A 26,024-nucleotide genomic window follows, 5' to 3' on the forward strand; every position below is an offset into this window, starting at 1 on the left:
CAGTCTGAGGGACCCATCTTAGCCTTGCAGACCCTGTATCACTCTGGGGATTCTGATTTGGCCTCAGGGACTACATCAGCTTTAGGAACTCTGTATCAGATTGGGGACTACATATCAGTCTAGGGGGCCTTGTACCAGTCTGGGGGGATATGAATCAGCCTTGAGGACCCTGCTGCTGGTCTTGAGCCCCCTCTTCAGTTCGTTGAGCTCCCCCAGACTCCAGAAAACTATATTCAGGTGTGGGCTGGGAGCCAAACTCTCCCCAAGGCATAAAGCTTCCTGCAGATGGTCCCTTCTAGGGGAGAAATGGGACCTTTCTCCGCCCTCTGGAACCTTCTCTTTGCTGCTGGTCTGACTTGAACACCTCCTGGTACTCCTGTCACCCTCTCAGCATCTGTGCTGAGTCCATGAGTGCAGTCAAACATGCATATTGAGGGTCAGCCCGTAGGGTGGGGGTGTCCTCTGCGCCCCTATACTCAGAGAAGGGTGGGGTGCAGGGGTACTCAGCTCTGCTGGTTTGGGGCCACTTGAAATGGAGGAGAATCAAGGTCAAGGTCAGGTAAGGGTCAAGGTCACTACCACCCCCATTCCATCTGACAAGACTCTTTGAGGTGGGAAGGGCTGGGGTGTGGGCAAAACACATAAGGTGTTCAGGGCAGGTGAATGGACCTGGAGTGTCTCTTTGTCTGGGATTTGAAGGGATTGGGGCCTCCAGAAAAGCAGCTGAGCAGGAAAGAGGAGGGTTCTTCAGAAGGAAAGACACCAGTTGGAGGTGAAGTCTTTGCCTGAAGTTCAGGATTGGCACAGAGGCTGACATTGTTCTCTGAGCTGGCCCTGGGCAGTGGGTGGATGGACAGACAGATGGTTAGGCCGTGTCCTCTGATAACTGCTGGTCAGCCCCAGAATGTTGGACAGATGAGCTCTGACTCGCTGCTGACTGGATCTTCACGTTTGCCTTAGTGCTGGGGTTCAGGGGCTCAAGGGTTTGGAAGCAGAGAAGGATGGAGCCCAGGACAGTGGCCTGGGAGAAGCTGAAGGAATCTCGGACGCAGAAGACAGAAAACACATGTCTTCCTCTTCCAGGAGAGGAAACGGGCTTAGACCTGGGGTGGTCAGGCTCACGGGGCCCTAATAGGCTCAGAAGAGGGGTATAGGTCCCTAGTGAGATGTATCTGAACCAGAGTTTGGGGAGACAGGGGCATCTTTGCTGAAAACAGGGGCATCAGGACAGACTGGGACCAGGGTCATTAGGCCGAGCTGGGGTGTCTTTGGGGGAGGAACATGACCCTGAGACAGGTCTGCTATATATGGTGGGAGGAGGTAAAGGCAGTAGATCTGTGTGCATGTGGGGGGTCAGCTTTATGTGTCTCCTACTCCCCATAGGTGTCACCTCACTTATGGACACAGATTTCCTTCCTGGTCCTTTCTTGAGCTTAATAGTCCTGCTCTTGGATTGTGAAATCTATTGTGAAGTCACATACTCTCACAGGAGAACCCCCAACCTTCTGCCTCCACCTGCCCTGGGTTCAGTGAGCAGCAGGATTTGGCCATGGTCAGTTTTTAAAGTAGCTTGCACCAGGTCCTTCTCCCCTCACCCTTGAAACTGATGCTTGGGATGGTGGCAGGGTCCAGGCCACTTGTGTCTGTGGGTTCAGCCTGCTTGGCCCCTATGGGAGATAAGCTAGTTGCTAGTTTGCCCCAAACACAGGCACCCTTTGGCCAGGGGATAAAAAAGGAACCTCCTTCACTTGCAGTAGAAGAGCAGCCCCTGGAAGCACTGCTCAGAGGAACAGATCAGGCCAGGAGCCATGCTTCTCGGCCTCAGTTTCCTCAGTGCTTAATGTGGGTCCCACCCTGGCCAGGTAAGTGCAATGATTCTGCAGAGGAGAGGAAGATGCTATTTTGACAGCTCTTCTGCCCTGTGTGCACCTGACAGAGGCAGGGGATTTGGGGGAGCACTCAGCCTGACAGTGTGGGGTCATGTGAGGGAGCTTATTCCAGCTCAGAGCAGCCTTGGGGAGCCTCTCTCACCCCCAAAAGAGGCAGCCTGGAGCTCTCTAGCATCTTCTTAAAATAATCTCCCTGAGCGGAAGGCTTGTGCTCTAGTGATTTCAGGAAACGCTGCCATGATCCCTTTCAGATACTTCAATATTTTTTTCTATTATTGGAACTAAACTCAGCTTCTATTCAGCCCTGGATTTAATACTGGCTGTGGAAGTACCCAATGTGTCTTTGCCCCTTCTGCTCCCCTGCCAGTTCCTAGCATTTAACCACATCCTCAAGGGGAAGAAAAGCCTTGCAGTAACTTGACTTTGGGGAATTCATTCTCCCTGACTCAGAAGTGGTCCGTGTCAGTGGTCTCTGAGCTCATTATTGGGCCTGACCCAAGTTGGCCAGTACAGGGTTCCTAACTCAAGCATGTTCCTAAGACATGCATTCAGTGTGGACTGGGCACAGATAGATTCATGGACATTTGATTTTGTTTCTGAGCAGGGTGACAGGTATGGAAGGAAACTCCAACCCCGGGTAGACAAACTATAAACTATCCAGTGTGAAGGTTTTATCTCTTCTCATTACGGTGCATTTGAATTTACAACAGCTGCTATTATTCTATCCAGTTGGTCTGCTAGCAAATTCCACATCTAACTAGGCAATGAAGGAATTTCAATTGGGTGAGTAGTTTATTATATTACGCAAATATAAGGCACTTTGGAAGCAGAATATAAAGAGGCCATTAAAATGTATTAAAATTCAAAAGACTTAGGGTTTTTTTTGTTTACTCTAGTGCAATAAATGACAGGTATGAGTCCTAGAGTTTTGAAATAAAAATTTGCTCTCATAGGCTTGTTCCCCCTTTCAGATATTTGCATTGAGTAAGTCACATGGTATTAATAAAATATTTAAGAAAATGAAGGAAAACCAAATGCAGGTAGCCCTTTTCCTCTATTTTGGTTTTGTGAGGGGAAAAAAATTCGCAACAGTAAAAAAGGTTTTGGTTAAAGGTTCATTTCATAAGAGGGAAGTGAAGGTAGTATTAAGGTCTCATTTGGAATCTATTTCACTAAGACTCTGTCGGGGTAATTCTTCTACTGAGTCAGGGAAGACAGGAACTCCTGGTATGTCTTTCGGAGCAGGTGAATTATAAGTCTGTTTGCCTTTGATTTCTCCCTTGATGACCCCTATTACCAGACTTCCCTTTCTCGCTACAATCACAGATCTAGTGATGTTGTTTGCTTTTTTTGCGCTCCACTTAGCAGTTCTCGGGATTTACTTCTGGTTCTGTGCTCAAGGATCACTCCTGATGCTGCTTAGGAGACCATCTGGGGTGTTGGGCATCAAACCTGGGTTGGTTGTGTGTAAGACAAGTGCCTTAACCAATGTACTATGGGTCCAGCCCCCTATCTAGTTTTTGTTGTTGTTTGGTTATTTTTTATTTTGGACTACATCCTCTGGTGTTCAAGCTTTTACTCTTGACTCTGCACTCAGAAATCACTCCTGGCAGTCTCAGGGGCCTATATGAGATGTCTGGGGTTGAACCTGGTTGGCTGCAAGCAAGACAATTGCCTTTCCTGCTGTGCTATTGCTCCGGCCCCTCTAGGGGGTTTTAAGCTGCCTAAAAACCATACCATGAAACTGAGTTACAGTTTGCTGGTTCTCTCTCTTGTGTTCATGAGGCGGGAAAGTTACCAATGAATCTCTCCTATTCTTTCCCTGTTTTTGAGCAGTCTGCTACTTCTTTGATTATTTGTCCAATTTCTGAAAAATCTGGAATGATCTGAGAGGATTTCCTTTGTGCTCCATCAGCCTGGCTGTGCCTGCAAAGTATGTGTTGCATGCCCATATATGTATATGTGTTCATAGGACAACACATGTTTCAAACCCACTTACTCTTTTCATGGTTAGGCAAAGCCCATTAGGAGGAAGTTGTTTCACTCCAGAAAAAGACAATTTTTTTATAGAGGATCTGTTGACTAAAGGGCTTTTTTGTGTGTGTGTGGGGGGCATCTAGAGATGAAATGGTGGATGTGTTTTTTCTCCTGGTGTAGACCTTCCATCTCTCTCTGTCCTAGAGCTACATCTGTTTGAGAGCTGTGAAATGGGAAAAGGTGGAACTTGCTCCCCACTTTCCCAAGCTGAGCAGATAGAAGGGCACTGGGAAGGTCTTTTCCTGCCCACAGCCTTATCTAACAACTATCTGCCGGGTCATGTCACCTCAGAGACCAGAGGACAATTCCACAATACATGACTCATTTCAATAATTTAACCAAGATTGAGGCAGTGTATAAATGAGTTCTAAATTATATTGTCTAATTAGAAATGAAGGCCCCAAATGCACCCAGATGGTGTATTATATGCAGACTCAGAAAATTATTTTTCTGAGGGGAAGGCATCACTGTTATTAAGATGTGAATTTTATTTAGTCTTTATTAAGCTCTTTTCAAAGTAAAAGAGGTCAGCTGGATCCCTATTGAATGTTCAGGATGGTGCCTACCAAGACAGATGAATTACAGCAGGGGTTTTCAAATTAAGTAAATCAACCAAGAACCCTCTTAAGATGAGACATAAAACTTCCTGTTGCTTTACCTGCTTTCTAGGATGTCCTAGGAGACAATGACAGATGACTCATGGATGTATATCTTCACATATAAAAATGAAACTCAACTCCAATCTCAGATTGTCAAAAAGTTCATTCTAAGTAAAGCAATGTAGAAAAGTAGGAAAAAACTACTTTCTAATTTAATACTCATCTGTCATCAGATTTCACTGTGTTTGGGATCTTATTCTAAACTTTTAATGAAGTGATGGGTGTGGGATACTGAAATACACTACTTCAAATAGGTACACGAAGGAGATGCTCTAATAGCAGGTAAATGACCCATCCTCAGGGAAATGCATATTCACAAAGGGAATTCTCCATGTATACTCTTCCCTCTGTGTCTGGAGGAGAAGGATGCATGGAATGGTGGCAGAATACTGTAAGATGGCATCCAGCTATTAACCCAAAACCAAGGCATTCCCCCAATTTCTTCTGTCCTTTTCACTTCTGTCTTTTTACCTTTTCACTTTGATAAGCCTGGATGTTACTCTACCCTTCCCCACTCAGATAATTTTTGTACTGAGAATAAAAAAAGAGCAATTTGGCTTGGCATGCAGAGACAACATGAGGGAAAGAAGCCACTGACTCCATGACTTTCCTGACTGGCTTGCTTTATTATTCCTTTGCTGATACCCCGTTTCTTCAGATCCATCCACCTGGGGTTAGAAGCATGAAATATGGGGTGATTTCACAATATTGGAATTTATTTTTACAGCATGTTTAGATATCAAAGGTCTAGGAGAAAAGAAAAGAGGAAATTGGGGGACTGCCTTTGTTTTGGGTGTAATCTTCCAGAATTACCTGGTGGAATGATGGCAAAATACTTAAGGCTGGAACCCATACAAGAGCCAACACTGTTTTCAGTTTGTCTTACCCCCATTTAACATACTTTCCTGCTTCCTTCTCTATACTTAGCTCCCCCAGCTCTTTCTAACTTGGGTTTAGCTAAATGTGATGTGATGTGGAAAACCCATGTCTGGAATCCATTGACTTCATCCTCCCCCAGTTAAGGGAAGGTCTGCTACTATATCCACTATTTCCAGGATGTAAGGCATGGCTGCTCCCGCCTCCACCCCCAGGAACTTCCAGTCATGGACAGACATATGCTCTTACTTGCTGTTGGCTTTCAAGATTAGCTCTCTCTCTCTTACCTCTGCTGAGGCTCTTGTTTGCTTGTTTTTGAGGTAGGCCCAGGGGTACTCAGGGCCTTTTTCTGGCTCTGTGCTCAGGGTTCACTTCTGGAGGTGTCAGAGGATCATCTGGGGTACTAGAGATTGAACCTCAGTTGGTGGTGTGTAAGGCAAGTGCCCTATTTAAGATACTGTTGCTCCAGATTGTTTTCCTTTAAAAAAGTTTAATGATTGTACAGAACATTAAAAAAAAATCAGTGTAGGGGCCGGGCGGTGGCGCAAGAGGTAAGGTGCCTGCCTTGACTGCGCTAGCCTTGGATGGACCACAGTTCTATCCCCCGGCGTCCCATATGGTCCCCCAAGCCAGGAGCAACTTCTGAGCACATAGCCAGGAGTAACCCCTGAGCGTTACCGGGTGTGGCCCAAAAAACCAAAAAAAAAAAAAAATCAGTGTTTCCCCAAGGATTGTCTATTTATTGAAAAAACATCTTCACTACTTATCAAAAACTCTGTCTCCGTCTTGCTCTGTTTTCCTTGTCCTCTAAGCAGCAGAGGGAAGAGGGGGTCTCTTTTTTTGAGGACTATTCAGATTCTTTCTGAGGGCCAATGTCTCCACTTCAACATCGGTCATTTGTCCCTTAGCCATAGACCTTAGTCTCAACAGCCTGTCTGGGAGAAGTCACTGTCCCCTTTGGATGACTCCAGTTGTGGTGCTCCCTGGGCTTTCTCCCCTTCTGCCCAGTTAAGTCTTTTGCTACTCAGGAGGTGATTTATCATGTGTTCCTTTTAAAATTCATAAATTGATCACTTTGATGGGGAAACAGGTGAGAAATATTACAGAGAGTGGACAATTAGAAGCCTCGAGCCCCTTGGAGCAATGACCCCATAGCCTAAATTCTGAGCTTCCGAGGGGGAACATTGTATTTTGTCTGTACCTCTTCCATTCACCATGTTTTAACTGTTTCCACTTAACCCTAAAGAAGGAGATGCAAAGATAGAAATAACCCATGTCTTTGCTTGGAAAGACAAAAGATACCTGAGAGGTAATCCTGGATTGGGTGACATGCAGTTTTCAAAACACCCTTCTAGGGTTTCTAAAGCAGTGTTTTTGGTAACTGCAGGACTGGCCCCTTATAGGGTTTTTAGCATCATCCCTTATTCAATTACTATGTCCCATTCATTCACTCAAAAAGTATTTATTGATCCACTGTAATGTGTCTAGAACTCTGAGACATCGTCTGTACACAGTGGTAGATAAATGGAAGGATTTTTTTTATGAAGGTACTAATTGTAGGAATTTAATTACTGATTATTAACCATACAAAGTTCACTGATTTATGCCATTAACCTTATCTCCATAAGCAAAGACCTGAGAACATTAGAAATCCTCTGTGACACTACTATTCCCATGACTTTACTTTTTTTTTTGTCTGTTTGCTTTTGGGAGCCATACCCAGTGGGGCTCAGGGATCATGATCACTCCTGCCTCAAGGATCAGCCCTGGAGGACTCAGAGGATCATATGGGGTATCAAGAATTGAACCCATGCAAGGCAAGCACCCTATGCTGTGGGCTATTGTTCCATCCCCCTATTACTTCCAATTCTAATATAATCTACATGCTATTTTAGCTGCCACCCTCCTATTTGGTTGACAGTATGAAATGGAGAAATGTTGAGATACTTTCGCCGTCCTACTAATATTATTTCATCTTTGAATTCAAAAGTACTTAATCATTAGCTAATTCACTTAACAGCCTTCTAAAATATGCAAATCGTGTCTTTCTCAATTAGCATTTGATAAAAATAGAATAAATTGGAAGAGAACTTTTATTTTACCCTTTTCTCATTACATACAGATAGAGTTAGCGAAAAAGGTCTATTTGTTAAGGGAATTATTTTTCTCCAAGTCATTAAGTGAATACAATTAGGGGAAAATGAAAGATACCCAATGACAAAGAAGAGGAAATGATGGTTTTTTCAAATGCCACTTGAGCCCTCCAGCTGGAGTGACTGTGGTGGGGAGTCGAGCCACATTCATGTCTGTGATGACCTGGAGAAATGTCTGATCAATAAATTAAGAGGAAAGTCACATGAGCAAGGCTGCATGGGGCCTCAGGCAGCATTGCTAGGTCTCAAGTCCTTCCCCTGAAGAACTCTGTTGTCTGAGAAGCTGGTGTTGTGACAGATTTGGATGGCCAGAGCCTCAATTTTCAGCCATGATCCCTTAACATCTGTTACAACTATAATACAGAGTTAAAAAAAAGTAAGAAGTAGTTTCTCACTGGAAAAATGTCTCACAATGTGCTGATGTACTATCTACCTAGTAAACTTTCTCCCATTGAGTCCCCCAAATCCCATATTGCATTTTCATTGTCCCATTGAGTTTCCATACCTTATATTTTTAATTATCATCCCACTGAGTACCTATAACCCCATATTGCCTTTTCACTGTCCCAATTTTATAAAACAGGAAAGAAACGGAGAAGTGAAGGCTTGAGTCAAAATTGCACAGCTGATCCATGTAAGCTCACCTTGTAGGTCCCGATTCTTTGGATGCTGCTGGCCACCTCCTTCTTCCTACCTCCCCACAACCCCCAAGGCTTCCCAGAGAGCATTGTGTGGGGGACCCAATGTATGTGCGCAAATGCAACTTATCACAGGACAAGTGCAAGGTCATTCCTGCCCTGGGCACAGCTTCTGCCTGTTATATTGAGGTTACAAGGAGGGGGGAGGATCTCATATGGTCCCCTGAAAGTCTCTTTTCCTTGTTTTCTGGGAAGAGGCCCCACATTGCCCAGACAAGGAGGAAAAATAGTGTGGATTCCTTGGATGGAACATGCCTTTGGCAATGGCTAATGTCTGTAAGGACAACTCCACTGTCAGAAGTGAGTGGTTCTGTTTTCTGGGGTTTGTCATAGTTTGGCTACAGCCAATGCAAGTTCCCTTTCAACTCTTACAAATCTACCCTATGAACTTGGAGTTGAGACGGGCTTTCAGGTTTTCAATCTCCACTTACTGATTTTTGTTTGCTCGAACTTTGAACCTCTGGGAGCCCAAAACAGCATATCCCAGACTCAAAGATCATTTCTTATTATTGACTGCTACAAATGAAATATGAAAACTAGAAAAGTAGCTCTGTTTTAAATCTAAATACTTCCTATTTAAGATGTAATTTCTCTTACCTAAGAAAACTGATTTGAAGTTCTTGGATAATTTTGTTTGACAGAACTCTTGCCCTCCAAAGGACTAGTTTTCTAAAATTGTTTATTTTTCCTACAATTCATGATCTCTTTTAAGTTAAGCATTTGTATAAAAACAGGTTCTGAATGCAACCCTAGTTTTGAAAACAAAACAATAAAATAATTTCTGTTATTAAAGAAATAGTCCAATTCAGATACTGAGGAATAGATTTATATGCAAAATTAAATAATCTGATGACCTCAAAGAGATTAACTGAGAAGATAAGCTTTTAATTCTCAGAAGTTATTTTACAATCTTATCTTGACCAAGATGACTAAAACTAGGCAGAAGTAATATTTGTTGTCCATACTTGAATGTGTATCCATTTATTAATACATTTAAGAATATTAAACATGCATACAAATACAGTAGAATAGAAACCAAGTTGAACCTAATTCTGGATTTATCTTTGTGTGTGTGTGTGTGTGTGTGTGTGTGTGTGTTGTGCTTGTTTGAGATTTGTGCACAAGCTTCAATAAATCTGAATTTAAGACTCAGACTTTTCTCCAGGAAATGTATTATAATAACTCTGGAAACAAAAGCAAGTTGATAATTTAATGAAAACGTGGAAGTTTCAATGAAAAAAAAAAGCCTAAGTTATGTGCTGTTTGAGGTTTTTTTTTTTTTTTTTTAATAAATTCTTCATAGCTCCTTTGAACTTCAGTTTTTGAAAAGCCACTGCTCTGAAATAAAGTTAGAAATAGCTCTGAGTTGTCTAGAGGAGCTTTTAAGGAATTGGGAGGGCTCTTTATTTCTGGAGGTGCATTTGGTTGAAACAATTTAAAAAATAATACTATTTGGCAGAAGTTGGGGAGCATTTTATCCATGTAAGCTACCTTTGGTGTCTAATTTAGTGTCTCAATACTCTTTGGCCAAAAGGTACATGAAAATTGCTCCAAATAACTAATAATCAGGGGAATTCAAATCAAAACAACAATGAGATACCACCTTATACTACAGAAACCGGCATATATAACAAAGAACAAGAACAACCAGTGCTGGCATGGATGTAGGGAGAAATGAACTCTCATTCGCTGCTGGTGGGAATGCTGTCTAGTCCAGTCTTTCTGGTAAACAATATGGATATTCCTCAAAAATCTGGACATTGAGCTCCCATACAATCCAGCAAAACCAGTCCTAGGGATAGATATATCCTAGGAACTAAACACACAATACAAAAGTGCCCTCTGCACTCCTATAGTTATTGCAGCTCTATTTACAATGGGCAGAACCTAGAAACAATCCAGGTACTAGAAAACAGATGAGTGGTCAAAGAAACTGTGGTACAGCTACAGCAGCCATTAGGAAAAGGAAGTCATGAAATTTTCCTATACATGGATGGACATGGAGACTATTATGCTGAGGAAAATAAGTCAGAGGTAGAGAGATAGATTCAGAATAGTCAGACATGTTCAATGCTAGCACCTTCCCTGCATCCAGCCCCAAAATTTTATTATTTTTAAAGGGGCCATACCTGACAGTGTCAGGGGGCTGTGTGGTACCTGGATGGATCTGGGTCTTGATATGCAAGACATGTGCTCTACTATCTAAGCTACATCATTGGTTTCTGTTGGGGTCTCACTAAACATTTATTCATGCAATGTTTCCCAGGCACTTGTAAATACTGAACATCAAATATTTATTTTAAAGACAGAAAAATGAGTTTATTTGTATGTCTACATAGATTATATGTATATCATATCTCATATCTATACACACTGCATATTCCATATTATTTGTGGAGGGATATTAGGAATAAAACCGCCCACTTATGAATATTTCTGAGCTTATTTAAAATTGATGTTTTCCCTGATAATTAAGAAACTTGGTAAAAGAGAAGACAAGGTAATTATTATATATGTCTTAAAATTCTAGCCCATAAACTTCTTTTCATTTACTTAAGAATCAAACCCCTGTGATCCTTTCCTCCCCAGTCCAACCCACTACTTTTTATTTATTTTTTTTTTTTTGCCTTTCTTTTTTAAAGGAAGGGACTTTCCTAGCTCAGGGGATTTTCAGGCTCCTCTACTCGTAGGAATTACTGCTGGTGGGCTTAGAAGACCATTTAGGATGCCAGGGATCGAATCCATGTCAGCTTCCTGCAAGGTAAATGAGCTATTATCACTGTGGCCCTGTTTTCCTTCTTCCTTTTCTGACGTTTCTCTGAGACCTCTCCAGAGTAAAGAGCCTCACCTACTTAGATGTCATAATTGTCTGTAAAGCAGCAAAATACACGGAAACCAGACAAGACTTCTTAATGATCAGCATGCCAGAAGCCTCACAAAGGCTGTTTATTGATTTTACAACAAAACTCCAACCAGAAACCAGAAGCTGCTTGATGCATCTAATATGAGACTGTTCCTTAGAAAAATGGAGGGGGTAAAAGGAATTCTGACTTAGGATTCTATAAACCTCACTACTACTGGTCTATGAATACCAGATTATTATTCTCTGAAATCTATCGGCTTTTCACTTGTGTTTATGGTGAGGATAATTAGAAATTAAACCAGTGCTGATGGCAATGTTGGCCATGGCAGGTAAAACATGTTTGTTCTCTTGTCTTCATTCTGGATTTGGATTGTCTTCACTTGGGAATGAAAAAAGTCCCTAGTAAAGTTCAGTGAGTCCTATGGGTCATGGGATTTCTGTTTTTATTATTTATTTATTTATTTGGTTTTTGGGTCAGACCCGGCAGCGCTCAGGGGTTACTTCTGGCTCCACACTCAGAAATTGCTCCTGACAGATTCAGGGGACCATAATATGGGATGCTGATATTTGAATCAATGACCTTCTGCATGAAAGGCAAACGCCTTACCTCCATGCTATCTCTCCAGCCCCTCTCTTTTTTAATAGTCGAGGACCCTTGAATCATTGAGAGTTTTTCAGGTTCTGTGGTTAAAGTACTAGGGCTCCAGAGGCAAGTCTGTACCTGATTCAGGGATCTGTGATGTTTGTATCTCAGATATGGTACTGCACCTAGGACTGGGTTAAAGAGGGAAACAAATATTTGGATGAATTAAATAACATGTAAAACCAGTAAACTTCCTGGTGTGCCTCAGGCCCACACACAGTGCTATTGTGGACAAAGATTTATGTTGCAGAAAAACTAAAATGAGGGGTCTGGAGTGATAGTACAGCTGGGAGGATGTTTTCCTCAAACAGCCAGAGTCAATCCCTTGCATCCCATATGGTCTTCAGCAATAATTCCGGAGTAATTCCGAGTGCGGAGCCAGGAGTAACACTTGAGAATGGCTAGGTTTGGCCCCTCCCAAAACAAACAAACAAAAAAGAAATAAATGAAAGAGATTGTTTTGCATTAAAAATATGGCAGGTCAAAATAGGATCCTTCCAAAGTCAGTGCTTGCTTCTTGAAAGAGCCATTATATTTAGAGACTCAGCAGCTCTTCCTTGACTTTGCTTAAGGTACTTGATGTTTATGACTTTTGCCAGAATATTTAGAGGTGGCATCAAGGTGGTATGAGAAAATGGATTGTAGACAGAGAGAGCCATAGTGATCCATGTCCTGTCATTGAGGTATATCCTCCTCATGGCAGCATGAACTCCCAGAGCAATGAAAATACTCCATCCCCTCAGAACAGCCTCCACCTTGACCCTGATGACAAATTCACAAGTGCTTTCTGCTTTTGAACTCTTGCCATAGCCTGAAGATTACTTTAGTAGGAAGTGTTGCTATTGTTGGGACAAAGGTTAAGTTATATGAACCCCTTTGGCCAGGGACCATGGAAGGTGCTGGAAAAGAGCAATGATCTAAGTCTCACTTTCAGGTTTTCAGTCTAGTGGGAAACCAACTGAAAAGAAACCAAGCCATGCTCGACAGCACCCTAACCTCACTGGCCCCACTCTACTGCCCTTGGCTAACTGTGATTATAGAAGGTTCGAGAAAGCCTTGACTGGATCATCAACTCAGGCCATTTCACTAACAGCAGATGTTTACTCCCTGTGTGTCTGAGTCACATGTGATCAAGACAGGTGCACATTAGTTAGAATGCTTTGGAACACTTAGTGGGCTAGACTATATTTAAAACATAACTCTTTTTTTAGTATTTTTTATTTATTTAAACATCTTGATTACAAATATGATTGTGATTAGGTTTCAGACATGTAAAGAACACCCCCCTTCACCAGTGCAACATTCCCACCACCAATGTCCCAAATCTCCCTCCATCCCACCCCACCCCCACCTGTACTCTAGACGGCTTTCCAGTTCCCTCATTCATTCACATGATTATGGTAGTTCTCAGTGTAGTTATTTCTATAACTACACTCACCACTCTTTGTGGTGAGCTTCATGAAATGATCTGGAAGTTCCAGCCCTCCTCGCATTGTCTCTGAGGATTGTTGCAAAACTGACTTTTATTTTTCTTAAAACCCATAGATGAGTGAGACTATTCTGGCTCTCTCTCTCTCTCTCTCTCTCTCTCTCTCTCTCTCTCTCTCTCTCTCTCTCCCTCTGACTTATTTCACTCAGCATAATAGACTCCATGTACATCCATGTATAGGAAAATTTCATGACTTCATCTCTCCTGATGCTGCATAATATTCCATTGTGTATATGTACCAGTTTATTTAGCCATTCGTCTGTTGAAGGACATCTTGGTTGTTTCCAGAGCCTGGCTATTGTGAATAGTGCTGCAATAAACATAGGTGTGAGGAAGGGGCTTTGTATTGTATTCTTGTGTTCTAGGGTATATTCCTAGGAGTGGTATAGCTGGATTATATGGGAGCTCAATTTCTAGTTTTTGGAGGAATCTCTATATCGCTTTCCATAGAGGTTGGACTAGAAAGCATTCCCACCAGCAGTGGATAAAAATTCCTTTCTCTCCAAATCCCCGCCAGCACCGATTGTTCTCATTATTTGTGATGTGTGCCAATCTCTGTGGTGTAAGATGGTATTCATCGTTGTTTTGATTTGCATCTCCCTGATGATCAGTGATGAGGAGCATTTTTTCATGTGCCTTTTGGCCATTTGAATTTATTTATTTATTTTTTTATCAAAGTGTCTTTTTTATTTCTTCTCCCCATTTTTTTTGATGGGATTAGATGTTTTTTTTTTTTCTTGTAAAGTTCTGTCAGTGACCTGTATATTTTGGAAATTAGCCCTTTATGTGATGGGTATTGAGTGAAAAGTTTCTCCCACTTAGTGGGTGGCTCTTGTATCCTGGGCACTATTTTCTTTGAGGTGCAGAAGCTTCTCAGCTTAATGTATTCCCATCTGTTGATCTCTGCTTCCACTTGTTTGGAAAGTGGAGTTTTCTCTCTGAAGATGCCTTTAGTCTCAATGCAATGGAGTGTTTTACCTACGTGTTGTTCTATATACCTTATGGTATCAGGTCTGATATCAAGGTCTTTAATCCATTTGGATTTTACCTTCAGACATGATGTTAACTGGGGGGGTCTATGTTCACTTTTTTGCAAGTGGCTAACCAGTTCTGCCAGCACCACTTGTTGAAGAGGTTTTCCCTGTTCCACTTAGGATTTCTTGCTCCCTTGTCAAAAATTAGGTGAATGTATGTCTGGGGAACATTGTCTGAGAACTCAAGCCTATTCCACTGATCTGAGAGTCTGTCTTTATTCCAATACCATGCTGTTTTGATAACTATTGCTTTGTAGTACAGTTTAAAGTTGGGGAAAGTAATGCCTCCCATTTTCCTTTTCCCTAGGAGTGCTTTAGCTATTCGAGGGTGTTTATTGTTCCGATGAACTTCATAAGTGTTTGATCCACTTCTTTGAAGAATGTCATGGGTATCTTTAGAGGGATCACATTAAATCTGTACAATGCTTTGGGGAGTATTGCCATTTTAATGGTGTTAATACTGCTAATCCATGAGCACGATATGTGTTTCCATTTTCATGTGTTCTCTCTTATTTCTTGAAGCAGGGCTTTATAGTTTTCTTTGTATAGGTCCTTCACGTCTTTGCTCAAGTTGACTCCAAGATATTTGAGTTTGTGTGGCACTAATGTGAATGGGATTGCCTTCTTGACGTCCATCTCTTCCCTATCATTATTGGTGTATAAAAAGGCCATTGATTTCTGTGTGTTAATTTTGTAGCCTGCCACCTTGCTATATGAGTCTATTGTTTCTAGAAGCTCTTTGGTAGAGTCTTTAGGGTTTTCTAAGTAGAGTATCATGTCATATGCAAACAGTGAGAGCTTGACTTCTTCCTTTCCTATCTGGATTCCCTTGATATCTTTTTCTTGCCTGATCATTATAGCAAGCACTTCCAGTACTATGTTGAAGAGGAGTGGTGAGAGTGGACAGCCTTGTCTTGTACCAGAATTTAGAGGAAAGGCTTTCAGTTTTTCTCCATTGAGGATAATATTTGCCATTGGCTTGTGGTAGATGGCTTAATTAAACTTGATTGAGAAAGATTCCTTCCATTTCCATCTTGCTGAGAGTTTTGATCAAGAATGAGTGTTAGACCTTATCAAATGCTTTCTTTGCATCTATTGATATGATCATGTGGTTTTTATTTTTCTTGTTGTTGATGTTGTGTATGATATTGATAGATTTACAGATGTTAAACCATCCTTGCATTCCTGGGATAAAACCTACTTGGCCGTAGTGTATGATCTTCTTGATGATGCATTGGATCCTATTTGCCAGGATTTTGTTGAAGATCTTTGCATCTGCATTCATCAGGGATATTGGTCTGTAATTTTCTTTTTTTGGCAGCATCTCTGTCTGGTTTTGGTATCAAGGTGATATTGGCTTCATAAAAGCTGTTTGGGAGTGTTCCTGTTTTTTTCAATTTCATGGAAGAACCTGGCTAGGATTGGTAGTAGCTCCTCTTGAAAGGTTTGAAAGAATTCATTAGTAAATCCATCTGAGCCTGGGCTTTTCTTTTTAGGCAGATGTTGGATTACAGTTTCAATTTCCTCAGTAGTGATGGGGCTGTTTAGATATGCTATATCATCCTTACTTAATTGTGGAAGGTTATAAGTGTCCAATAATTTATCCATTTCTTCTAAGTTCTCATGTTTAGTAGCATAAAATTTCTCAAAGTAGTCTCTGATTACCCTTTGGATCTCTGCAGTATCTGTCGTGATCTCCCCCTTCTCATTTCTAATACGGGTTATCAGGTTTCTCTCTCTTTCTTTGTGAGTTTTGCCAATGGTCTATCAATCTTGTTTATTTTTTCAAAGAACCAACTTCTGCTTTTGTTGATCTTTCGGATTGTTTTTTGGTTTTCTACTTCATTGCTTTCTGCTTTCAGCTTTGTTATTTCCTTCTGTCTCCCTATTTTTGGTTCCTTTTGTTGGTCATTTTCTAATTTTATGAGCTGCGCCATTAAGTTATTCAGGTATGCCCCTTTTCCTTCCTGATGTGTGCTTGCAAAGCTATAAATTTTCCTCTCAGGACCACTTTTGCTGTGCCCCATAGATTCTGGCAGTTTGTGTCTTCATTATCATTTGTTTTTAGGAAAGTATTGATTTCCTCTTTGATTTCATCTCAGATCCACTGGTTGTTCAGTAGCAGGCTGTTTAATTTTCAATTGTTAAAGTTTTTCTTTGTGGCTTTGTAGTTCACATCTGATTTCAGAGCCTTGTGGTCAGCAAAGGTAGCCTGCAAGATTTCTATTCTCTTAATTTTATGAAGGTATGTTTTATGTGTCAGCATGTGGTCTATCCTGGAGAATGACCCATGTACATTGGAGAAGAATGTGTATATAGGTTTTTTGGGGTTGAGTGTCCTATATATATATATATATATATATATATATATACTATTTCTCTTTCTTCCATTACTCTTTTCAGGGTTAGTATGTTTTTGTTGGATTTCAGTCTGGTTGACCTATCAAGTGTTGACATGGCCATGTTGAGGTCTCCCACAATTATTGTGTTATTATTAATGTCTTCTTTCAGATTTGTCAATAATTGTATTAAATAATTTGCTGGTCTCTCATTGGGTGCATAAATGCTTAATAGTCTGATTTCTTCCTGTTGCACATATCCCTTGATTAGTACATAGTGTCCATCTTTGTCCCTTACAACTTTTCTGAGTATAAAGTTGGTGTCATCAGATATTAATATGGCCACCCCAGCTTTTTTAATTGTGTTGTTTGATTGGATGATTTTCCTCCAGCCTTTGATTTTGAGTCTATGTTTGTTCTGACTATTCAGGTGTGTTTCTTGTAGGCAGCAGAAAGTTGGATTTATCTTCTTGACCCATTTTGCAACTCTATGTCTTTTAATTGGTGAACTTAGCCCATTGACATTGAGGGAGATGATTGACATAGGATTTAATGTCATCTTTGTAGATAAGTTTGCTGTGTTTGTTGGTCTCTCTTGTCTTAAAGTAGACCTTTCAGTTTTTCCTTTCAGGCTGGTCTTTCATCTGTGAAGTTTCTGAGCTGTTGTTTATCTATGAAGCTATGTATCCTTCCTTCAAACCTGAACATGAGTCCGGCAGTGTGCAGTATTCTCGGTGAGGCATCCATTTTGTTCAGTCTTATCACAATATCCCACCACTGTCTTCTGGCCTTGAGAGTTTCTTGTAACATGTCTGCTGTGAGTCTTAAGGATGCTCCTTTGAATGTATTTTCCCTTTTTGATCTTGCTGCTTTCAGTATTCTATATCTATCTTTGGGATTTGTCATTGTAACGAGGATGTGTCTGGGGATGTTTTTCTTTGGGTCTCTTTTAGCTGGTACTCTTCGGGCATGCTGGATTTGATTGCATGTAGTCTTTAACTCTGGGAGTATCTCTTTGATAATGTTTTTGACAGTTGATTCTTCCTGGAGATCTCCTACCTGGGTCTCTGGGACTCCAAAGATTCTTATGTTATTTCTGTTGAGTTTATCAAAGACTTCTATTTTCATCTGTTCACATTCCTTGAGTACTTTTTCCATTACCTGATCGTTGGTCTTAAGATTCTTTTCCAATTTCTTCTGCTGTGTTGAGATTTTCTGCATCTCATCTTCAAGCATGCCGATTCTGTCCTCAGCTGCTTTTACCCTGCTGGCGAGGCCATCTACTGAGTTTTTCAGTTCAGCTACCGTGTTTTTCAGATCTGTTATTTCAGTTTGGAGTTTTCTGATTTCTGTCTTTGTGTTTTGTTCAGATTGCTCTATGCTTCTTTGAGTTCTACAAACATCTTTCATATTGCTATTCTAAACTCCTTGTCTGAGAGTTAATTAGATGGTTGAAGTTTTTTAGGTCATTCGAGCTATCGTCTTCATTCTCTGTGCATGTTGATTGCCTGCGAGTTTTCCCCATTTTCCCGCTTGTAGTGTGATTTTTTCTGCGTTTTGTGGTGGGGTTCATTCGGTAAAAAGAGTGCGCGGTTGCGAGCTTTTCTGGAGCCTCAGGGAGTGCTATTTTTCTGGGCCCTTTTCAGCCCACTCCCAAGAGGTTTTGGAGAGAGGACAGTGGAAAAACACACACAGGGAACACTCACAGTCAGGAATCACTGGGCGGGCGTAGATTTTCCCAGTCTGACTTCACAAACAGGTGACCTTCCTTTCTGCAGAATACTGCAGATAGCCGGTTTTCATGGTCGACACAGTTCTTTGGTGCTCTGGCCAAGCTCTGGTGAGCTTCTGGAAGTGCTATTTTTCTGGGCCCTTTCGGCCCACTCCCAAGACGTTTTGGAGACAGGACAGTGGAAAAACACACACAGGCAACACTCACAGTCGGGAATCCCAGCCTTAAAACATAACTCTTATATGCACTGGAGACTAAAATGAGACACATGGCTCATTTCCGGTGATATTTATCTTGTGTCATGGTCTGGAAACAAACCTGCAATAGATCCAAGGTGTGTCTGTAATGAATGCCACCAATGTTGATTATGACATGCCTAAGGGGTTTTCTAAGGGCAGACTTTCTGGAGAAAGTGACTTTTAAGTTCATAGATGCTGTTTAAGGGTTCTGGGAAATAGGAAGCTCACAGAAGCAAAAGTTCACAAATACTTGTGGCTTGATAGGTGCGGAAGATGGAGGTTTCCCCCACAACCCACAGAGCAAAGGGATGAGGGAGCAGGGATGCTGCGTGCACAGCCCAGCTTCTGAATGTCAACAGATTTGTTTCAACCTGGCTACTCTGGCTCTTGTGCTAGATAAGCTCAAGTTTGCAAGACGTTGGGATTTCAGGATGAGTCATGATAGTAGGGTTTACCCATCCATGGGAGCAACCTGAGTTTCCTAAGGCTCTGTCTGTCTCTTCTTAGGATGGTGCATACATAGGGCTTGAGGAAGACTAGAGTCTGAGGCAAGACAGCTCTTCTTTGCCTGCAAATCTTATGGTAAAGGAAGAAAAAGACTTTTTTAGGGGGCTACACCTGGTGACACTCAGGGGTTACTCCTGGCTATATGCTCAGAAATTGCTCCTGGCTTGGGGAACCATATAGGACACAAGAGATCGAACCCAGGTACATCCTGGCTCAGCCATGTGCAAAGTAAACACCCTATTGCTGTGCTATTGCTCCGGTCCTAGAAAAAGTCTTTTGATAATATTTTTCATTTCTAGCTGTTCTTTTAAGTCAAAATTGTGACTCCTTTCATGTCCTCTACCTGCTATACTTAAAAACAATTTTTAAATTTACTATGTAAAGAACATGCATCACATAGTTGACATAGTTAACCATAAAATGTTTGTTTCCAGATAAGTGAGAGCAAAATTATAAAAAAATAAAGACTAGAAGGAAATAAAAAAAGGAAAAAGAAGAAAGAAAATAAAAAAGGAAGAAACACAGCAACACACATTTGTGAATATTTTTGTATCTTCAGTAATGTCATTAAGACATTGGCAAGAGATTTAGTTCTTGTTGCTAGCTGACCATTCTGTTATTTCATTTGTTTCTAAACATAAAGTGACTGCAGGCTATATACATTAGCATCTAAATTAGTGTGTTTCTATGGGATGAAAGCACCAAACAAATGAAGTGGCTGCATGGCTTCAAATGCAGGAATTCAAAGCATTATTACTGATACAGTGGTTTTTGTGGAGTGTGTTCCCAACTATCAAGTTTCCAGGAAGTTGGAGAATGTGTGGGTATATGAGATGTGGGGTGGGAAGGGTGCCTGAAAAAAGTCCTTGGTATATCAGCCCAAACACTTGGTTAGATTGATGTCTGCAGAGAATCATAATAGAGTGGTGAAGCAGGGCCATAGATAAAATAGCAATTATGGGTGATGGATGCACACAGAAGTGACTTTGGGGGGCTGGAGAGATAGCACAACAGTTGGGCATTTGCCTAGCATACAACCGATTCAGGACAGATTGTTCGAAGCCCAGCATCCCATATGTTTCCCGTGTTTGCCCGGAGCAATTTTTGATAGCAGAGCCAGGAGTAACCCCTGAGTGCTGCCATGTGTGGCCCCAACCTCTCCTAAAAAATAAGTAACTTTGGAAGGACTTGCCATAATTTTAAGAATTGCTGCACATTTCTTATTTGCACAATCCTTTTTGATATATAAAAAAAGACAGAGATAGATAGATAAGAAATAGACACAAAATAGGTTCACTCATCTGTGGGATTTAAGCAAAACAAAAGATAGTATGGTAATAATACCTAGAAACAATAGAGATGAGGGCTGGACCAGTCCACAGTATGAAGCTTACCACAAAGAATGGTGAGTGCAGTTAGAGAAATAACTACTCTAACAACAATCATGACAATGGTGATGAGTAAGAGAAATAGAATGCCTGTCTCAAAGACAGGCAGGGGATGGGTAGGAGGGATATGGGGGGTACTGGTGATGGGAAGGTTGCACTGGTGAAAGGAGTGTGTTCTTTTTAAGACTGTAATCCAACTATAAACATGTTTGCAATCATGGTGCTTAAATAAATATATTATAAAATATATTTATATATGTTTTTATTATATATTATACATTTATGTATTATATAAATATATAATATATATTTATGAGCTGCAGGCTTCTTGCATCTCAGCAACTCTAGTGGGGAAAATATTCTTTATGAAAGGAAAGTGGGTGATCATGAGTGGCTGGGCGAAATATGAAATATAAAATAATGAAATCACACTCAAGTATGTGGGTCCAACAAGTCTCTGGCAGGAGTGTGACAATTTTACTTTTCTATGTTGGTAGTATATATACATAGCAAATCCAGTCTTAGGCATGAAAGGAATTTCCATGTTGACAAAAGCAGGAGTCATAGAAAAACAGAAATAATAACAGCAGACCCTGCTAAAATATACATATCAAGACTAGCCAGTACAGGTGAAAAGCTCTTACTAAGAGGTTCTGAGTTAGGAAGGAGGAAGTAGCATAATAAAAACTGAAAATCTGGGGCAGGGAAGGTGGCGCTAGAGGTAAGGTGTCTGCCTTACAAGCGCTAGCCAAGGAACGGACCGCGGTTCGATTCCCCCGGCATCCCATATGGTCCCCCCAAGCCAGGGGCGATTTCTGAGCACATATCCAGGAGTAACCCCTGAGCATCAAACGGGTGTGGCCCAAAAACCAAAAAAAAACAAAAAACAAAAAACTGAAAATCTATCCTTATACTGAGGAGTTAATACAAATAATATAAAACAATTTATGCAAGAAAATTATAAGGAGCAAAATTAATGGAGCAATACTAATATCTTCTGCTCCTTCCATAAGAATAGGAAATTGAAATTTAGAGTAGAAAAATTAAACAATAGAAAACAATAGAATAAAAAAAAAAGAATATATAAACAAATTTTGATAGGAATGTCAAAAGGATGATTGCTGATCTGCTGAATCTCAGCAATATATATCTATATATTTATAAGCATATAAATATATTAATTATATAATATATTTATATATTTATTTTAAAATATATATTTTAAAATATTATATTATTTATTTTTAAAATATATATATATTCCTTTTTACCGATAAGTCTAGATAAGACAGTAAAGCTATATTAGTAGGTGCTGTTAAACAAAATAGGCTTAACAAGAAACACATATACATAAGAGTAAAAGGCAATATTTTTTAATATAAATATTTATTTAAGCACCATGATTACAAGCATTTTGTAGTTTGGTTTAAGTTATAAACAGAACACACCCCATCACCAGTGCAACATTCCCACCAACAATGCTTCCTTCCTCCCCCCACCCCTGCCTGTATTTGAGACAGGCATTCTATTTCTCCCATTCTTTAGCATTGTCTTGTTAGTTGTTAGTGTAGTTATTTCCCTAACAGAGTTCACCACTTTTTGTGGTGGGTTTCAAATTATGAGCTAGTCCTTCCAGCCCTGCCAGTCCTTAACTCTTTTGTCTCTGGGCCTTATTACAGTAATGTCTTTGATTTTCCTTAAAACCCATAGATGAGTGAGACTAGATGAGTGAGACTATTCTTTTTCTTTGTTGTTGTTGTTGTTTTTTTTTTTTTTAATATGGAACGCTTCACGAATTTGCGTGTCATCCATGCGCAGGGGCCATTTTAATCTTCTCTGTATCATTCCAATTTTAGTATATATGCTGCTGAAGCAAGCATGAGTGAGACTATTCTATGTCTATCTTTCTCACTCTGACTTATTTCACTCAGCATAGTAGATTCCAGGTACATTCACGTATAGGAAAATTTCATGACTTCATCTTTCCTGATGGCTGTATAATATTCCATTGTGTATATGTACCACAGTTTCTTTAGCTATTCATCTATTGAAGGGCATCTTGGTTTTTTCCAGAGTCTGGCTATTGTAGATAACGCTACAATGAATGTTGGCGAGAGGAAGGTTTTTTTGAATTGCATTTTTGTATTCCTAGGGTTGGACTAGATGGCATTCCCATCAGCATTGAAAAAAGAGTTCCTTTTTCTCCACATCTCTGCCACACTGATTATTCTTGTTCTTTGTGATGTGTGCCAGTCTCTGTGGTGTGAGATGGTACCTCATTGTAGTTTTGATCTGCATCTCCCTGATGATTAGTGATGTGGAACATTTTTTCATGTGTCTTTTGATCATTTGTATTTCTTCTTTGAGGAAGTGTCTGTTAACTTCTTCTCCCCATTTTTTGATGGGGTTAGATGTTTTTTTCTTGTAAAGTTCTGTCAGTGCCTTTTATATTTTGGATATTAGTACTTTATCTGATGGGTATTGGGTGAATAATTTCTCCCACTCACTGGGTGGCTTTTGTATCTTAGGCACTATGTCCTTTGAGGTGCAGAAGATTCTCAGCTTAATATAGTCCCATCTGTTTATCTCTGTTTTCACTTGTTTGGAGAGTGCTGTTTCCTCCTTGAAGATGCCTTTAGTCTCAGTGTCATATAGTGTTTTACCTGTGTTCTTCTATATACCTTATGGTTTAAAGTCTGATATCAAGGTCTTTAATCCATTTGAATTTGATCTTTGTGCATGATGTTAGCTGGGGGTCTGAGTTCGCTTTTTTGCAAGTGGCTAACCAATTGTGCCAACACCACTTGTTGAAGAGGCTTTCCTTACTTCATTTTAGATTTCTTGCCCCTTTATCAAATACTAGATGATTGTATGTTTGGGGAATATTCTCTGAATACTAAGTCTGTTCCACTGATCTGAGGATCTGTATTTATTTCAATACCATGCTGTTTTGATAACTATTGCTTTGTAATACAGTTTAACATTGGGGAAAGTAATGCCTCCCATATTCCTTTTCCCGAGGATTGCTTTAGCCATTCATGGGTGTTTATTGTTCCAAATGAATTTCAGAAGTGTTTGATCCACTTCTTTAAAAAATGTCATGGGTATCTTTAGAGGGATTGCATTAAATCTGTACAATGCCTTGGGGAGTATTGCCATTTTAATGATATTAATCCTGTCAATCCATGAGCAGGGTATGTGTCTCCATTTCCTTGTGTCCTCTCTTATTTCTTAAAGTAGGGTTTTGTAGTTTTCTTTGTATAGGTCCTTCACTTCTTTAGTTAAGTTGACCCCAAGATATTTGAGTTTGTGGGGCACAATGCGAATGAAATTATTTCCTTAATGTCCATTTCTTCTCTATCATTATTAGTGTATAAGAAGGCCATTGAGGGGCTGGAGAGATAGCATGGGGTAAGGCGTTTGCCTTGCATGCAGAAAGACAGTGGTTCAAATCCTGGCATCCCATATGATCCCCTGAGCCTGCCAGGAGCAATTTCTGAGTGTAGAGCCAGGAGTAACCCCTGAGCACTGCTGGGTGTGATCCAAAGATACAAAACAAACAAAACAATACAAAAAAGAACAAAAAACAAAAACAAAAAGAAGGCCATTGATTTTTGTGTGTTAATTTTGTAGCCTGTCACTTTGCTATATGAATCTATTGTTTCTAGAAGCTTTTTTGCCAGAGTCTTTAGGATTTTCTAAATATGTTATCACGTCATCTGCAAACAGTAATAGCTTGACTTCTGCCTTACCTATCTAGATGCTCTTGATATCTTTTTCTTGCCTAATTGCTGTTATTTTCTCACTTTAATTTCAAGGTAAGATTTCCCTGGTAAGGTTTAAGTCAGATTAGTGATTGCATTTAAGATATCAGTTACCTATGACCAGTCTATTACAATCAGTAAGTAACTTCCACATACTCAAGAGGATTGGGATTTAAGTTAAGTCCTCTAAAAATGCACAAGATTCAGTAAAGTACAGAAAGTTAGTTGATCTTCACCTCTTTTTTTTTGATCTTTACATCTTAACTTTAAGTTTTATTTCCAGATAGCTGAATAATTTTACGTATGTTCTTAGCATAAATTTAGTAAGATTGGAGAGATCTCCACTTGGGACACCCATTGATGGCTGTAAAGTTCCTTAGTTGGCTTAAATCTCACTGTCTGCATGAGGATTAATCCACACTGCAGAAAGAGTATCATGCCTATATATATATGCAAACTAATATACTCATTAAGTTTCACATTAACTAAAAAAAATACTGAAGATGCCAAGAAAAGAGGAAAAGAGGCAAAATCTTTGTCAAATTTACAGAACACACAGAACAACCATTAAATTTTAAATTGCGATTTGATAATTTAGGTTATTATAATTTATATAGATCTGATTTTATGAACACTGTAACATGAGTTTAAGAGCATCTAAGTTCTTAATTCCTATAATTTTTATATACAACACTAGATTATTTCTACTTAGAAAAATAATTCAGTTTAATCAAGAAATATCATAAATTCAGTGTATTTTATATCACAGTTACATTCCATTTCTAACTTATTACTAATTTGATCTTAATAACCAAGGTCACTATATATGCTAAAATTTATCCTTAATAAAGAATGTAAATTCACTCCACTGATTTTATGTGCCAAATGTGGCCTGTGGAGTGGAGGTAGGTTTTAAATTAAATAGTAGTTATGGCTGAAAATAAGTTTGCACTAATTGATTATTAATGGCTTGATTAATTTGCTTTAATTTCATTTAGCTACAAGAATTAAAGTCTTTAGAGTCTGGAGACAGGTCCCCTTTAACCAAATACAGTACTCAAATCTTCGAAAGCTTCCTTTGAAGGTGGAATTACACCCCAAAGTTTTCTGTAGTAGTCACTGACAAGTTTGAGTCAGCACTGATTGCAGCTAGATTAAAACCAGTGTTCATGGGTGGGTCATGCCAGTTTATTAAGTTAGTATTTAAAACAGCATTAAGGCTCAAAGAAGGAAATTATGAAAACTGCTTTATTTGATAATTACATTAATATAGACAATTAATTATTAGATATGTTTATTAAAGACCTTAAAATTAGTTTTCTAGATCTAACATTTTTAGGATGACAATAAAGAATCATTATAATCAGATAGCATTTCTTTTTTTTATTTTTACAGCTTTTATTTATTTATTTATTATATTTTATTTAAACACTTTGATTACATACATGATTGTGTTTGGGTTTCAGTCATGTAAAGACCACCACCAATCACCAGTGCAACATTCCCATCACCAATGTCCCAAATCTCCCTCCTCCCCACCCAACCCCTGCCGGTACTCTAGACAGGCTTTCTATTTCCCTCATACATTCTCATTATTAGGATAGTTTAAAATGTAGTTATTTCTCTAACTAAACTCATCACTGTTTGTGGTGAGCTTCATGAGGTGAGCTGTAACTTCCAGCCCTTCTCTCTTTTGTGTCTGAAAATTATTATT

General features: G+C 39.8%; 1 non-coding gene across 1 annotated transcript; it reads right to left on the reverse strand.

The window, feature by feature from the left end:
- Positions 1-22,319: 22,319 nt before the first annotated feature.
- On the reverse strand, positions 22,320-22,426 carry LOC126021647 (U6 spliceosomal RNA). The gene has a single exon (XR_007500145.1). It is a non-coding gene; the product is annotated as a U6 spliceosomal RNA (small nuclear RNA).
- Positions 22,427-26,024: the final 3,598 nt, after the last annotated feature.

The sequence above is a fragment of the Suncus etruscus genome, chromosome 10 (genome assembly GCF_024139225.1).
Source record: "Suncus etruscus isolate mSunEtr1 chromosome 10, mSunEtr1.pri.cur, whole genome shotgun sequence".
Classification (NCBI taxonomy): Eukaryota; Metazoa; Chordata; class Mammalia; order Eulipotyphla; family Soricidae; genus Suncus; species Suncus etruscus.